Source organism: Dama dama, chromosome 29 (assembly GCF_033118175.1).
Source record: "Dama dama isolate Ldn47 chromosome 29, ASM3311817v1, whole genome shotgun sequence".
NCBI lineage: Eukaryota > Metazoa > Chordata > Mammalia > Artiodactyla > Cervidae > Dama > Dama dama.
Window position 1 is genome coordinate 31,357,391 of NC_083709.1, and position 16,711 is coordinate 31,374,101.

Consider the following 16,711-nt stretch of genomic DNA (forward strand, 5'->3'; position numbering starts at 1 on the left):
TACTTTATTGGCTTTAATGGAAGCCAACTCATGAATATATTCAAGCTCACTTCTTTGACAATTTCTTGTGCGTCTGTGACAGTCTTAAATAATTATTATGTAACTCGAGTTTCTGAAACACCGCTGCCAGCACTCCACCTTGAGTGTAGTGTAGCAAAAGGAATTAGTGCAGATGTCCCTGGTCCAATGATTAAGACTGTGCTTTCAATGCAGGAGGTGCGAATCTGATGTGTGGCTGGGAACTAACATCCCACATGCAGTGCTGTGCAGTCAAAAAGAAAGGAAGATGGATGGAAGAGAGAGACAGAGAGAGAGAGAGAGAGGAACCAAAGGAAGAAGAGGCAGTGTCCTGTACAAAGCATTGAGGGCATTTACCAGGTCTGATCTTTTCATTTTCTTTGGGAAGAATTTTGTAAGTGAAATGAAAATTGCCCAGATTTCATTGGCAATGTGAAGCCTTTCTTCGTAAGACACATATGGTCTTGCAAATGAAAGGGCATTTCTTGTCTTTCTTGAACATTTTGATGTTTTGTTTAGCACATATATTTTGGTATTTTCATTTTTTTAATATTGAGTTACAATGTTATTTATCTTGATGTCTTAGACTTGGTGCCTTTTAACATTTCATACTCAAGAGAAGTCCTTTCTTACTATTCCCCAATACTAACCCAAGAAATAGCTTCAGAAGTACTGTTGCCAGCTTCCCTGGTGGCAGGGAAAGTATACGAATGTCCCATTTCTTGTCCTCCTCCGCTCTGTCACAGTTTGTAACCGATTTCCTGGTCTCTTTAACCATTAAAAAAAAAAAAAAAATCTATGTCTTAAAATAATGTCACCAGAGATGGTCTAAGACTAACTGAGGATGATGTTAGGAAATGTTTACCTCATTTGTACTCTTCACAGAGCAGCTAATATTTTGTAAGACAATTTTTCAAGATGCTGGCCACAAGCAAAAGGATTCAAGTGCTGTAAGATTTGTTTTCATAATGTTCCAGGACTGCTGTAAGCGTGGAATCTTGGGATCTGCTCCTTCAGAATCTTTTGGGCAGTCCCCTCTCCTAGACTTTGGTTTTGGTGGGCCTCAAAACACAGCATTTTAGCCAATTTCCTTCTCTCCACATCTTTTATTTTTTTTAAGTCATTTTTGTTTCTTTTAGTAAAAAAACTTTGTTTAACTAACTACAAATTTGGTTTCTTTTTCTCTCAGTATGATTTTGAGGTATAACACAATCTGTATCTTAAAACGTAGTATCAGAGGTGGTCTAAAACTTACTGAGGTTGAAGAAAGGGACTGCTTCTTTTATCTCATTTATTAACAGAGCAATGGTGTTGTATTAGACTAGAATCTGTTTCTCTGCAAAGAACTTAAAGTACTGTCGGATTTCTCTCCATACTGTACCAGGCACTGATCAAAGGAAGGAAACGTGGGCTCCTGGGCCCCTTCAAAGTCCTGCAAGGCAGTCCCTCTCCTGGAATTAACACTTAGGGATTCAACATGCAGATCCTTGACAGTGTTAAGAGCTCTTCAGGCAGAGTTTCTCTTGGTTGGACTCAGGGTGGAGTAAAGAGTTCCTATTGGTCATATTGATATGAAAGACTGCTATCATTCACTACGTTTCACATTCTCAGCCTAATTTGCAAACTTTGTATTATTTGAAGTGAAGGATGTCCTCTGTGGCTGCCACTAAAGTGGTACTGATGTTTTAGAAGAGGAAATGAACGTCTGGTGTTGGCTACACTCAGGAGCCCCAGATAGTGCGAGAGTAGACTTCCTGCCGCCCCCAGGCCCTCCTCTTCATCAGCTCTGAGATCCTGCCCTCAGCTGCTCTGAGCTCCTGCTGCCTCCTTCCTCCTCATCCTGCCTCGATGACCTCTTCCCTGCTCCCAGGAGGGCAGTCACCATTCGTGCCTGACTCTTCTGGAATGCCCATCTCCAAGCACATTGTCACCTATGTGTGTGTGTGTGGTCAGCACACTTTGGTGACAGAATAAAGAAACTGTATGAATTAACCCATGTTCCGTATTATGTCACTGTTATCTGTAGACCATCAGAAAGCAAGAACTATGGTCCTGAAAATCATTGTGGAAAAATTCAAACCTTATGTATTACACCTTAAACAGAAATCCAGAGAGTAGTGGTTAGATATATTTTGGAGCAATTTAAACTGTCACAATAGACTATGTAGTCACACCTTTGAGTTCTCTTTTAGACTAAAGAAGTGAGTTAGATAGAGCTTCAGGTTTTTATTTCAAGCTGAGTTGACTCATATAGATGAATAGCTCCTTTTGGATTAAGACTTTTCCGTGAGTATATTTCATTTCCATTGTAAAAACACAAAAGAAGCATCAAAGCTGTGACATTCTCTGATGGCCAGGATGGAAGGAAAAAGTTTCTCCATGAAAACAAAATTGAGAAAAGTGCAGAAAATGACAATTCTGGCCTATTTAAAGATCTTATATGCGGGAAGTTGCTGGGAACAGCTGGATAAAGGCTGGCAGAGCCCAACATCTGCAGGATCACCAAGCTCACCAGATGCCAACCCCTTCCCTGATGACATGGAGGGTGATGTTCTCCAGCCCTGGAGAATGGTGATCATCACCATTGCCACCCTCTGAGAGACCGGGAATCGCCAAACTCAGCGCTTCAGTGTAACTGAGTCCCAGGGCTCCAGCTCTACAAGGAGCTCAAAGCTGCCTTCCCCCTGCCTCTGCGGCTGGGATGGGCACCGCAGATCTCCCTGTAACAGACCAACTGGCCCTGCCCGCGCAGCGGGCACCACCTGCGGGTCAAGCGCCTTGAGCTCGAGTGCTAGATCCACCAAGGAGAACAGGGGAGTCCCAGTGGGCAGGAGCCCCAGGCCTGGGCAAGGCGCTGCTGGGGCCCCGGGAACACATGGAACCACGGGAGCACTGAGGAAACTCCCTTTTTCCGGCCAACAGCCCAGGGCAGCTTTGCAGTTACTTTGCTTGGAGCCTGTGATTTCTGCACCTGCCTCTGTGTCCTTCCTCCCCTTCCTGGGAGGAGATTTTAGCCAGGGCGCTTTACCCCAGTGCCCGTTTATGCAGTGATTCATGGCTGGAGATCAGAGCATGTTGGGGTGTGTTTTCAGATTCAGGGTTGTTTCTGGGGAAAGGACTGATTCGGGGAAAGGGGATAAGGCACCTACAGTCTGGACTGGCATCTTTAGATATTGGGGCTCTCTTGTGGGAAGACTTGAGGACAAGACTGAGACTTACAAGAAAGGGAAAATGATTTCATTTAATATAAATGGTTAATTTCTCCTTCAATGTTCAACTCGTTGAAAAATATTTTAAAATGTATAAATAAGTTTGAAACTCACACCAAGTTTACATATTTTCCTTATGCCAAAACAAGATCAAATGCAAATGTTTTCAAAATGACTTCTTTGTTCATCTCAGTTCAGTTGAGCAAAACCTGTAGTTGACAAACTTATGACCCAGTAACTACCTAAAATAATTAATCTCAATTTTCAAAATCTTTCTTTCTTTTCTTCTCTTTTAGCCTAGGATCTTATGTTAAGCTTTCACATTTATACATGGTCTTGCATTGGAGAGTTTTATGAACTTTTAAAAATGTCATTTCATACAGATAAATTCATAATCAAGATGTTTTTGTGTTCAACATAATGTAGGTTTCCACTTAATGTACCATTTGCTACTTAATAGGTACCTTATGTGCTAAATGCATGGATTGTATGCTGACTTGATGCCCAGTAAATAGCTGGCCATGCTTGCTACAGCTGTGAGATTATTTCATTTGCTAGTAAAATTTAAAAATGTGTAGATATTCTTTGTACAATCCTAGAGAAGACTAACCTATTCTAATTTGCAGAAGTAGAAGTTTTGCATTAAAAATTAGAGTTGAGCAAGGCACAGATATGGCATAATCCTCTCTAAGGTAGATATGAAATAATGGTCAGAGCTCTGTATACACCTGTCACAGTAACAACTCTCACTTTTAATATGTTTAAATTTAATGTGTTAATGTTTACTGTCCCTGATGCTTTATATAATTTACTCATATATGATAATTTTATAAGTTGTTATATTAACATCATATAGATTAAATAACATGAGAGGGTATATTGAATGGAGTACAGTATTCTCATTATCCCTATTTTGATTTTAATTGGAGAATAATTGCTTTACAATGATGTGTTGGTTTCTGCTGTACAACCATGTAAACCAGCTCTGAGTACACATATATCCACTCCTCCCTATTTTAAAGCTGAGAAAACTGTAGGATAGGACAGAAAAATCAACTGGAGTAAATGATGCAGAGAACTGAGGGAAAAGTAAAGAGATGACGAGATAACAAATACACTGGTCACCTGAGAAGACAACAGTAACCCACAAAAAATGAAAAGAAAAAATGCAGCAGGATTGTTGTTTTCAAGCAGTTTAACTGGTAAAACTATTTTAGGATTCATACTTCATTCATTAATAATGTTTCTCATGTCTTTAGTATGAGGAGGTAACAGTTGGTTTCTGGACTCGTTGTTGGGTTTTGGTCTTTCAGTAGCAATGCAGAGGCTCCAGGAGGTGACATTGCCAGCAATTATAGACAAGGGGCTTTATTGAAAAGAGAACTAGGATCCAACCCGGGACACCGCAGGACTGGAGGGCAGAAATCCATTTCACAGCACCTGCTCTTTCCTTCCTGCCTGTGCATGTGTTTGATTTTCTGCATTGATATGAGATCTCTATTCTTTCCCTATTATTCATCTTTGTACTACATCAAAGCATTTTCTACTAATTCATCTTTCTCAAAGAGTGTTTGATGAACTCATAGGAGTGCTTTCTAGAGATAAGAAACCCAGACATTGGAATGCTTTTCAGCATACAGCCAAGGAAAGTTCTCACACTGAAAGCATTTTGGAACTAGCACCCAAGGTGAAAGGAAAATACCTTTGCGGGGGGCGCAGCACCTTTGCAGTGTCGCCTTCTAGTCACTGTCTCAGGCCAGCTGTCCTGCCTCCTCCCTGCGGGCAGCCACACTGTGATCCTCACAGTCCTGATGATTTCTGCCAGGAGCACTTGATGCTTCTTGTGTGACTGAACTCATTGAATCCAAACAGTAATCCTGTGAAAACTACTCTTATTGTCTGCGTACTAAAGATGAGGAAACTGACCTGTTGTGTTTGTGAGACTTTTCAGGGTCACACTGTTGGTAAATAGCAGGGCTGGGATTCAGAGGTTTTGGAATTTCTAGAACTCTCCTTTCCCTTGGGCTCTCTTCCTGTGGCTTCCACTCTGACTACACCGTGCAGCTAGAAGAAACCAGCACAGAACGGAGCTCCTGAGATGGAGGCAGTGAAGGCGCTGTGTGAGGGGGTGAACTGCTCAGTCCTGAGGAGGCAGGGCTGAGGAGAAGGTGGGAGACAGAGTAATAGGAGTCAGGAGCGGCCATCAACACCGCATGTCCTCAGCTTTCCAGCAGGAGGGGACTGCTTCCCTCAGACATTTATATCAACCATTCTGTAATGAGTGGGTGTAGATTAGTTATGCCTATGACATCAAGATTAACCATTTTGTACAATTTCATAATCTCCTTTCTACCTGTTTTTTTCTTGGCACCCTCGATAGCTTAGAAGATCTTAGTTCTCAACCAAGGCTCCCTGGAGGGAAAACTCAGAGTGCTAAAAACTGCACCACCAGAAAGCTTGAAGAATTCCACCTTTTGACAGACATTTGTTAGAAAGTCATAGAACTGTTCCACAGTATAAAATGAACAAATACTGTTTTGTGATAGGTATATATAGACAAAATAAGGACTTAGTTTTTTAAAATAAAGAAACTCAAGAAGTTGACCTTGATAAGTATGTAATAAATAAAACAAATTACAATTTGAATCATAGAAAGGGGAATATATTTTCTAAATTTCAATACATGTAAGCACACACATCTTTTATATGAAAATATGAAATATTGAGATACAATAACATTAACTAAATAAAATATCAATAAATAACATCAAAGCAGTTGTTGCTTATAGACTGATACTCCTGCACCTGGGTACTTTTATATCTCCTTGCTTATTACCACTGACATGTATTGGCTGAGTTAATTCAATAAATTTGGTGGCTGAAGCAGAATTCAGAGTCTTCTGAAATGACCCCAGGTGGGTATACAAGGGTGATGTGGCATCTTAGTCAGTGAGAGTCATGTCAAGGTCAGATCAGTCTCCATCCTACATTCTTAAACGTTCTTGCAAGCTGGTTGATGAAGAGAGAGAAGGCTCTCCTTATATCCAATCTGACGATTTCCCAGGCACAGTTGCTGTATTCCTTCTCATTCAGGTAGACATGGATTCCCTGGAAGTACCTCCTCACGGCATCTGTGGGGCCCTTCCTCCCCAGGGCAGAGTCTTCCTCTCCTGTCACCTGCTGCAAACAGTAGTCCAGGTCAGCCAGCTGCTGACCCAATCCAGTGCAGAGCTGCTTCAGGAGGGTGGTGTCCCAGGCAGCAGAGGAGCGCGTTGTGTTGAAGACGTTGAAGCTCTGCTGGAGCATCTCGTGGAGCACAGAGATGGCCTGGGCCTCCTGCAGCTGGCCGCCCTCCACCATCTCCTGGGGAAAAGCGAAGTCTTTTCTCTCCTGCAGACAGAGGTGAGGGGAGAGTCTCCTCATTTGGTCCAGGAGAGTGAGGTTCTTCTCAGTGGCAGCCAGCACGTGGTTCAGAGACAGGTCACAGCCCAGGGATCCTCCCGGGCCGTAGCTGACCAGCACCAGGGCCATCAGTAGAGAGAGCACGAGGGCCATGGGGAAGATGAGGCTGCTGCTGGGCTGGCGGAGACAGCGTCTGCTGAACCTTGAGGTAGGTTCTCTGATGCCATGCTTTCTAAGCAAGGCCATTAAATAGGAAACACAGTAGTTTTCATTTTCTAATCATTTCTATACACTTTTACTTCCTTTTTGGTTTTCTGTTACGTATTTTCTATATAGTCAAAGAAATTTTCTTTCTTCTAGACTGTGATAGGATCTGTGTCTTAAGTCAGAATTGATGGACATGTGATATCACACAGGTTATTGCCCTTCATCTCTCATTCATAAGTGTTGCTGTCCTCTCATCCATGAACACATTGTTGGCTTGCTCTTAGGCTCCTTTTTTCCCTCTTAGTTTCCATAGGAAGCCAGGCTCTGTCAGCCCTATCGTTTCCCTATTTGTAAGGGATTTACCAGATCATTCTGGCAGTTAAGCTCTTGGAAACAAAGGATGAGTTTTCCTTAGTGTTTGACTTAGAGAAGAAGCTGATTATTATCAGTCCTTGAACTCCTCCCACATTTCTCTTCCTTCTGGAACACATTCCTGCAGATCCCTGCCCTTCAGGGAACCACGAGGGCAGGTCTATTAGAGACATCACCCTTTCTTCCCACCATTTTCTTATTGGACACCTGTGGTCCTCCACAGACTGGGCCAGGACACCCACCAGAATCCTAATTCTTCTCAGGGCACATGGGTGAGGAGATTTTAATTCCAAGATAATTGTATTTCCCCAGCAGCACCTCACTCACAAGGGAGAGATCACACAGAGCCACAGCCTGTCCTCTGGAGTGAGTGAGTCCCTTCCTCACCTGCTGGACTCCCTCCCTGAGGACAGGCCCACCACATCCTGTGGACAAGAATCTCCTTTCTGTGGAGGGCTTGTTTACTTATTGGGAAGATAGTCTTCCTGAAACCCCACCCGCTCCACTGGAGTGGTTGTGTGAAGGACCCTAGTTCTCGGTGGTGACCTCTTCTTCTCCTGACCAATTTCCCCAGGTTTCCAAATTGTCAGCACTGCTCAGAAGCTGAGAGCCAAAGTATGTTTGCGCAAGTTGGTGGAGGAGTTTCCAACTGCAATTATTTTACTTTTTCGTAGATAAATAATATTTACTTTGCCAAATATAGGGTTTATTATTCAAATCTTTTACTTAAACTCTTCAACACTTGCTCTGCTCAGAGTTTCTGAGCTGGAGGAAGGAGATTCAGTGATGGTGTTGTCCCTCATTGGAAGCTTATGTCACAGAATCTAATGAGTTTCAGTCATTTATTCGGGCAGTTGATTCTACTGGGCATCTCTGTTCCTCTGTTTCTGTCTCCTCTGAGGTTGCAAGGCAGTGAGACCCAGGTCACTAGATCAGGAAAAATAGCCTTCTTTCCTTTACCAGAGCATAAATTTTCATTTAAACTGTTTATATTCACTTAGTGACTTATTGGACAATGTTGGTATTCCTCTTCTGCTCTGATTCTATTTCATGATGAGACAAGAACAATAAAGGGAAGTAAAGAAAGTCAGAGGGGCTGCATCTCTATCACTTTCTTGTTTCTCTTTGCAACTTTCCTAGAAAGTAAAATTGCACAGTTGTTTTGTGGGCAACAAAAAACAAGGGTAAGTCTCAATGTCTTGAATATGGAAGAAGGGAAGTGGTTTTCCCCTGACGTAATGAGGTATTCTGAGATAGCAAACTGCAGTGAGGCATGCCTGGGGAGTAGGCTGTGGCAGAGGGGGAGGATGAGGCCAATATGAACAATAGAAAGCCTGGGACAGGTCTGCTTCTTACAGAAGCTCAATGAAGGCCAAGTCCTGAGTCAGTTGACTGCCTTCAGCTTTGGAAGACCAGCTAGCTGATTTTCCTTTCCTTTAATCCACATGTGATCAGCATAAGGGGAGATGGAAGAGAGATGGGCAATCAGAACCCCAGTTTCTAGGACACAAACCCTTTCTGGCAGGGTTGAGGAGACCAGCCTTGCCTAGCATCTGTGTAGTTGATAAATCCACTTGGGCAATGAGAAGATGCTTTGAAAAACGAGAATGATAGGGAATGAAATGACTCCAAAAGATCCTGATCTTAATCTGGTTAACAGTAAAATTATGATATTAAAAGTAAGAGCTGCATTTTATTGATTGCTAACCCTAATGATTTCTTTAATATTCCAGTTTGTGATATGATCACATTCATGGGCTGGGTTTCTGCAGGTTTTTTAAGAATGTTAAAAATATTTATGTGCTTATTTGGCTGGGCCAGGTCTTAGTTGAAGCATGCTGGATATTGCATCTTCTTTGCTTCATGCAGGCTCTTTACTTGGGCCATGGGAAGTCTTGCCTGCCTCATGCAGGATCTAGTTCCCTGAACAGAGATCCAACTCAGGCTCCCTGCTTTGGGAGCATGGAATCCTGGCCACTGGACCATCAGGGATGTCTTAAGGAGTAGGGTTTCAATATATGAATTTGGGGAACACACACACATTTAGTCTATAACATGGTAATAAGAAGATACCAAGGTATTGTGTTTATGGTAAAGATTCATTAGGATATGTTTCCTTCTCGGTATTTATTTGCAGAAAAAGAACACATTGCCTGATGCTACCCTCACTTTTTATGGCACATCCACCCTGAATTGTTTACTAATTAACTGTTATTCATGTTGTACTGTGAACCTAATTACCAAGGATCTACCAGGCTTCCCTGGTGGCTCAGATGGTAAAGAATCCGCCTGCAATGCAGGAGACCAAGGTTCAATCCATGCGTTGGGAAGTTCCCCTGGAGAAGGAAATGGTACCCACTCCAGGATTCTTGCTTGGAGAATTCCTTGCGCACAGGAACCTGGCAGGCTACAGTTTATGGGGTCACCAAGAGTCAGACTCAACTGAGCGACTAGTACTTTTGCCAGACAAATTCCACAGACTATCAGTGTTCATCAAAAATGACAGTGACAACAACGACAAATTCCTTAGCCTCTGTAAGGGACTCACTTAATCCTTCCAACATAGTTGAAACTGAGTTGATATTCTCCTTTTCAAGAGCCCACTGCTAAGACTTTATTTGAATAAAATAATCTAAGAGTGAATTTGCAACTCCAGGTTTCAAAACCTAATATGTCAGATTCCAAACTCCCTATCCACAGCATAAACACCTGAGCACACTGCATGTACTGAACTCTCACTTATTCCCCTACTTTACTTCTAACACAAGATGTTCCTTTTTGTTTCATACCTCGATGTTACAAAGCTCTTATTTCCATTAATTAACTCCTCCCTCCAAATTCTAGATAAGCTGAGCGATTTACAAAGTATCCTGATTATTTTTTAGAAGAAGCAAAATGAAATTATCAAGTGGTAGTTATTACTGAGAGTCTAACTGTGCTTGTCAAAATTAATAATTCTAATAAATATAAAATAATCATAGTTCACTATCCAAGATCACTCATAGATTGTTAAGTGATCCTCACCATAAAATAGATACGTGATGGACAAGGTCCTTGAGAGTTATGACCACTGCGCGAGATTCGATTACAAACATTCAGTGAATCCACTGTAGAAAACCCCAAGCTGACGGTACTTGTGGATATAGGTAAAGCATACTTAATGCTACCAAATTACATGAATATGGGAAATGACTGGAAGAATACAAGGCGACGCATGCTAACGGGTGAGTTGTGAGGGATGGAGCAGAGCATCACCATGGCCATCAGCAGGAAACAGGAGTTCAGAAAGTCAGCACTTGCCCTGGGCCTCAGGGAAACAGCTCAGGTCCTGCCCTGAGCTAAGCCGCCCTCCAAGCTCCTTTCGCTGCGCCCCAACGGCCGGGAGGGGGCGCCCGATCTCTCAGGAACTGACACACCGGCGCCGCAAACCCAGCTGGACCCGCCTCCAGGTACAGAGCGGCCAACTCGGGCGGCGGATCCGCCGGGAGAACTCGGGGGTCGCCCTCGGAGGGAGCCGCCGGAGCCCAGGGAGCGCCTGGGGTCGCGCGAGCAGAGAGGAAAGTTCTTTTTCGGGCTCAACCGCCCAGGGCAGCTTTGCCGCTGCTTCTGTCAGAGCCTTTGATGTCTGCACCTGCCCTTGTATCCACCCTCCCCTTCCTGGGAGGAGATTTTACCCAGAGCGATTTACAGCGGTGCCCGTTTATGCTGCGATTGATGGCTGGAAGTCCAATGGCACCCCACTCCAGTACTCTTGCCTGGAAAGTCCCATGGACAGAGGAGCCTGGTAGGCTGCAGTCCACGGGATCGCGAAGAGTCGGACACGACTGAAGCGACTTAGCAGTAGCAGCAGCAGATGGCTGAAAATCAGAGCATGTTGTGGTATGTTTTCAGATTCAGGGCTGTTTCTGGGGAAAAGGACTAATTCAGGGACAATGGGAAAGGCATCTACAATCCGGACAGAAATCTACTAGATATTGGGATCCTCCAGTGGGAAGGAAGACTGGGGACAAGACTGAGACTTAAAGGAGCTCCCAGGGTTGAGAAAATTATTTCATTCAATAGTAATATAAAAGGTAAATTTCTCCTGTAATATTAATTGTTTGAAAAATCTTTTAAAATAGATAAGTCTTAAACTCACACCAAGTTGAAATATTTTCCTTATGCCCCAACAGTACTTTTATGTTCCTTGCTTTAATGGAAGCAAAATCATCAGTAATGTTTTCAAAATAGCTACTTTGTATATATCTCTCCTCACTGAAGGAATGCCATCTTTGATAAATTATGACCCAGTAATTATCTTAAATAACCAATCTCAACTTAATCTCAACCAGTCTCAAAATCCTTTTCCCTCTCATGTCTTTTAACCAAGGATCATCTATTAAACATTCCTTTTTCTATGTAGTCTGTTTTTCATTGGAAAGGTTCATTAACTTTTTCAGAATGTCAGATCATATGGATAAGTTGCTTAAAAAGCTGCAATCAAAATGCTTTTGATTTCAGCATCATGTGTGCTCAGTAGGTATCAACTGTGAAATAGACAGTTGGGTATATGATTCCAGCATGCATCTTCGGAAGGCATCACCATCAAGGCTGATTTCTAAAGCCCTGAAAACCAGAGCAGGTCATGATCTAGCTCATGAGTTTGAAAAGAAAACATTTCTGGGCCCTGAACACAGGAAAACCACAAGTGTCTTTGTCACAAATGAAACTCAGACTAGATACCAGCCAGATGGCAGGAGGGTAGTGTGAGTGTGGAGCCTGGGATCTGGTTAAAAACCTTGAAATCTGTGTGTCTTCTAGCTGGAGATCACGGAGTTTGAACAAAAATGAATAATGAACATCTTTACGTGGGTAAGTAACAATGCAAGAGCAAAGGGTGCATTGTGTATGGGTCAGAAATTCACAGAAGAAACCTGCATTTCCAGTGGATATGATGGGGAAAGGTTGTCACCTATTCTAGCATACTGGTCTTAAAACTGAAGTCTCAACTCCACAGCTCTTCTTCTGAGCTCTACTCTGTGATGCTGGGGCTCCAGTTCCTTCCAGTACATTTCTCCTTTGGCTGCAGATTGTTTTTCTTTCAGAGTTCTCCCGAACCAATTCCAAGAGGTGGACTAGAAGGCTGGAGTATGACGGATGACAACCACCATCAATTAGGAACAGGAAAACTAATGGTTGCTGCTAGATGCTCTGTGTCACCAGTCAGATTGGCAAAAACTAAAAAGGATGATAAGATCCTATTTTGGTTAATGTGTGAGCACATATAAGGACTTAAATGGTCTTGAGTATAGGTTAATTTAGCCATTGTTATTGTGAACAGTTGGCAATATGCATGTGCGTGGTTTATGTATTTTGACCAATAAAATTGACTTCATGGCCACTTGTTCGGAGAAAGACACTCACTTGCATTATAAGACACCTGCACATACTTGTAGCAATCTCTCCTCTAAAAGCACTAATTTCTGAGAAGGACTGACTCTGGGGGTGACACTGCCCGCACTTAGGGACTGAAGTTTTTATGGAAAACAGGTAGGATCAAACCCAGGACAGCCCAGGCTTGGAGAGCAGAACCTCACACTTCATGGCCCTTGCTCTTTTCCTCCTGACTCTGCTTTGCTGCTGAAAGTCTGAAGCCCAACAGAGTTGAGAAGGTAATTTTAGAAGTTTCTTAAAGGAGTAGTAGAGTAGTACTCATACTAAAGAAGCAAGAAACATTATTAATGAGTAATGTGTGTGATATTCTGCATTTATATCAGATCTCTATGATTTCCCTATTATGCATTTTTATAGTAGATCAAAGCGTTTTCTACTACTCCTTCTTTCTCAAAGAATTTCTATGACTTCCTAAGAATACTTCTAGAAGTCTGAAGCACAGAAATTGGAACTGTCTTCAGCATTGAGCACAGGAGAGTTCACACACTGAATATACTGTGAAACTAGCACCCGAGTTAAATATTTTTACCGAAGACCTAGCGTCTTTCTAGTGTTGCCTTTCAGTCACTGCCTCAGGCCAGCTGTCCTGTCTCCCCACTGTGGGCAGCTACCCTGGACTCTCACTGTCCTGATTATTTCTGCCAGGCATATTTTATGCCTCTTGTAATATGGACTCATTGATCCAAACAGTAGTCCTATGAAAAACTACTGTTATTTTCCCCATACTTGAGAAGAAGATCAAGACAGCATGCATGCCTGCGTGCATGCTAAGTTGGTTCAGTCCTGTCTGACTTGTGACCCAAGGACTGTAGCCCACGAGGCTCCTCTGTCCATGGGATTTTCAAGAAAGAATACTGGAGTGGGTTGCCATTGTCCTTCTACTTAGTGTTTGTGACATTTTTCAGGGTCACACTGCTGTGAAATAGCAGAGATGCAATTCAAAGGTGTTGAAACTTCGAGAACTCTCCCTTCACTTGTGCTGTCTTCCAGTGATTTCCACTGAGAGAACCTTTGAGGCTAGAAAGCATCACAGAACACAGGTCCTGTGTTGGAGGCAGTGAAGATATTGCGTAAGGGAGTGGATTGCTCAGTAAAGCAGGGCTGAGGAGGAGGTGGGAGGAAGAGTAACAGGTGTCAGGATCAGCCTCTCGGCACCTCATGTTGGCAACTTCCCTGGAGGGGATGAGTCCTCCCCCACTTACTGACACCAACCGTTCTTTGCTGACTGGGTATAAACTAGTTATACTTGTGACTTCAGGACTAATCATTTACCACAGTTTCAGAGACTCCTTTCTACCTGTTTTATTTTGGGGGGGAGGTGAAGGGGTGGCTGCACTCCACAGCTTGCAGAATCTTAGTTCCCTGGACAGATAATCCTGGTACCTGAGCTTCTTACACTGGAAGCATGGAGTCCTAACCACTGGACTGCCAGGGAATTCCAGGAATTCCACCTTTTGACAATCATTTCCTGGAAAGTGTTACGACTATTCTGTAGTATAAATGGACAAATGCTATTCCATGATACGTTTATGTAGACAAAATAAGTATTTATGTCTTCATAATGAAAAAGGCAATGTTTTCCAAGGAAAAGCATTCAATATCACGGTAATCTAAGTCGATACCCCGATGAGTAATGCTGAAGAAGCTGAAGTTGAATGGTTCCTCTTATTTTTTTTTTTTTTTATTAGTTGGAGGCTAATTACTTCACAACATTTCAGTGGGTTTTGTCATACATTGATATGAATCAGCCATAGAGTTACACGCATTCCCCATCCCGATCCCCCATCCCGATCCCCCCTCCCACCTCCCTCTCCACCCGATTCCTCTGGGTCTTCCCAGTGCACCAGGCCCGAGCACTTGTCTCATGCATCCCACCTGGGCTGGTGATCTGTTTCACCATAGATAATATACATGCTGTTCTTTCGAAACATCCCACCCTCACCTTCTCCCACAGAGTTCAAAAGTCTGTTCTGTACTTCTGTGTCTCTTTTTCTGTTTTGCATATAGGGTTATCGTTACCATCTTTCTAAATTCCATATATATGTGTTAGTATGCTGTAATGTTCTTTATCTGTCTGGCTTACTTCACTCTGTATAATGGGCTCCAGTTTCATCCATCTCATTAGAACTGATTCAAATGAATTCTTTTTAATGGCTGAGTAATATTCCATGGTGTATATGTAGCAGAGCTTCCTTATCCATTCATCTGCTGATGGGCATCTAGGTTGCTTCCATGTCCTGGCTATTATAAACAGTGCTGTGATGAACATTGGGGTGCACGTGTCTCCTTCAGATCTGGTTTCCTCAGTGTGTATGCCCAGCAGTGGGATTGCTGGGTCATATGGCAGTTCTATTTCCAGTTTTTTAAGAAATCTCCACACTGTTCTCCATAGTGGCTGTACTAGTTTGCATTCCCACCAACAGTGTAAGAGGGTTCCCTTTTCTCCACACCCTCTCCAGCATTTATTGCTTGTAGACTTTTGGATAGCAGCCATCCTGACTGGCATGAAATGGTACCTCACTGTGGTTTTGATTTGCATTTCTCTAATAATGAGTGATGTTGAGCATCTTTTCATGTGTTTGTTAGCCATCTGTATGTCTTCTTTGGAGAAATGTCTGTTTAGTTCTTTGGCCCATTTTTTGATTGCGTCATTTATTTTTCTGGAATTGAGCTTCAGGTGTTGCTTGTATATTTTTGAGATTAATCCTTTGTCTGTTTTTTCATTTGCTATTATTTTCTCCCAATGTGAGGGCTGTCTTTTCACCTTACTTATAGTTTCCTTTGTAGTGCAAAAGCTTTTAAGTTTCATTAGGTCCCATTTGTTTAGTTTTGCTTTTATTTCCAATATTCTGGGAGGTGGGTCATAGAGGATCCTGCTGTGATTTATGTCGGAGAGTGTTTTGCCTATGTTCTCCACTAGGAGTTTTATAGTTTCTGGTCTTACATTTAGATCTTTAATCCATTTTGAGTTTATTTCTGTGTATGGTGTTAGAAAGTGTTCTAGTTTCATTCTTTTACAAGTGGTTGACCAGTTTTCCCAGCACCACTTGTTAAAGAGGTTGTCTTTTTTCCATTGTATATCCTTGCCTACTTTGTCAAAGATAAGGTGTCCATAGGTTCTTGGATTTATCTCTGGGCTTTTGAAGACCTACAAGTTCATCTAGAACTAACACCCAAAAAAGATATCCTTTTCATTATAGAGGACTGGAATGCAAAAGTAGGAAGTCAAGAAACACCTGGAGTAACAGGCAAATTTGGCCTTGGAGTACAGAATGAAGCAGGGCAAAGGCTAATAGAGTTCTGCCAAGAGAACGCACTGGTCATAGCAAACACCCTCTTCCAACAACACAAGAAAAGACTCCACACATGGACATCACTAGATGGTCAACACCAAAATCAGATTGATTATATTCGTTGCAACCAAAGATGGAGAAACTTTTATACAGTCAGCAAAAACCAGACTGGGAGCTGACTGTGGCTCAGATCATGAACTCCTTATTGCCAAATTCAGACTTAAATTGAACAAAGTGGGGAAAGCCACTAGACCATTCAGGTATGATCTAAATCAAATCCCTTATGACTATACCGTGGAAGTGAGAAATAGATTTAAGGGACTAGATCTGATAGACAGAGAACTTGATGAACTATGGCCAGAGGTTCGTGATATTGTACAGGAGACAGGAATCAAGAACATCCCCAAGAAAAAGAAATGCAAAAAAGCAAAATGGCTGTCTGAGGAGGCCTTACAAATAGCTGTGAAAAGAAGAGAAGTGAAAAGCAAAGGAGAAAAGGAAAGATATACTCATTTGAATCCAGAGTTCCAAAGAATAGCAAGGAGAGATAAGAAGCCTTCCTCAATGATCAGTGCAAAGAAATAGAGGAAAACAACAGAACAGGAAAGACTAGAGATCTCTTCAAGAAAATTAGAGATACCAAGGGAACATTTTATGCAAAGATGGGCTCAATAAGGGACTGAAATGGTATGGACCTAACAGAAGCAGAAGATATTAAGAAGGGGTGGCAAGAATACACAGAAGAACTGTACAAAAAGGATCTTCATGACCCAGAGA

The 16,711-nt window shown here is 42.4% G+C and overlaps 1 long non-coding RNA gene and 1 pseudogene across 1 annotated transcript; one reads left to right on the top strand and one right to left on the bottom strand.

Moving 5' to 3' along the window:
• Positions 1-6,211: 6,211 nt before the first annotated feature.
• Positions 6,212-6,782, bottom strand: LOC133048811 (interferon omega-1-like; annotated as a pseudogene).
• A 4,112-nt stretch (positions 6,783-10,894) lies between these two features.
• Positions 10,895-12,520, top strand: LOC133048708 (uncharacterized). Its single transcript, XR_009691107.1, has 3 exons — positions 10,895-11,087; positions 12,009-12,059; positions 12,293-12,520. It is a non-coding gene; the product is annotated as an uncharacterized LOC133048708 (long non-coding RNA).
• The last annotated feature ends 4,191 nt before the right edge of the window (positions 12,521-16,711 follow it).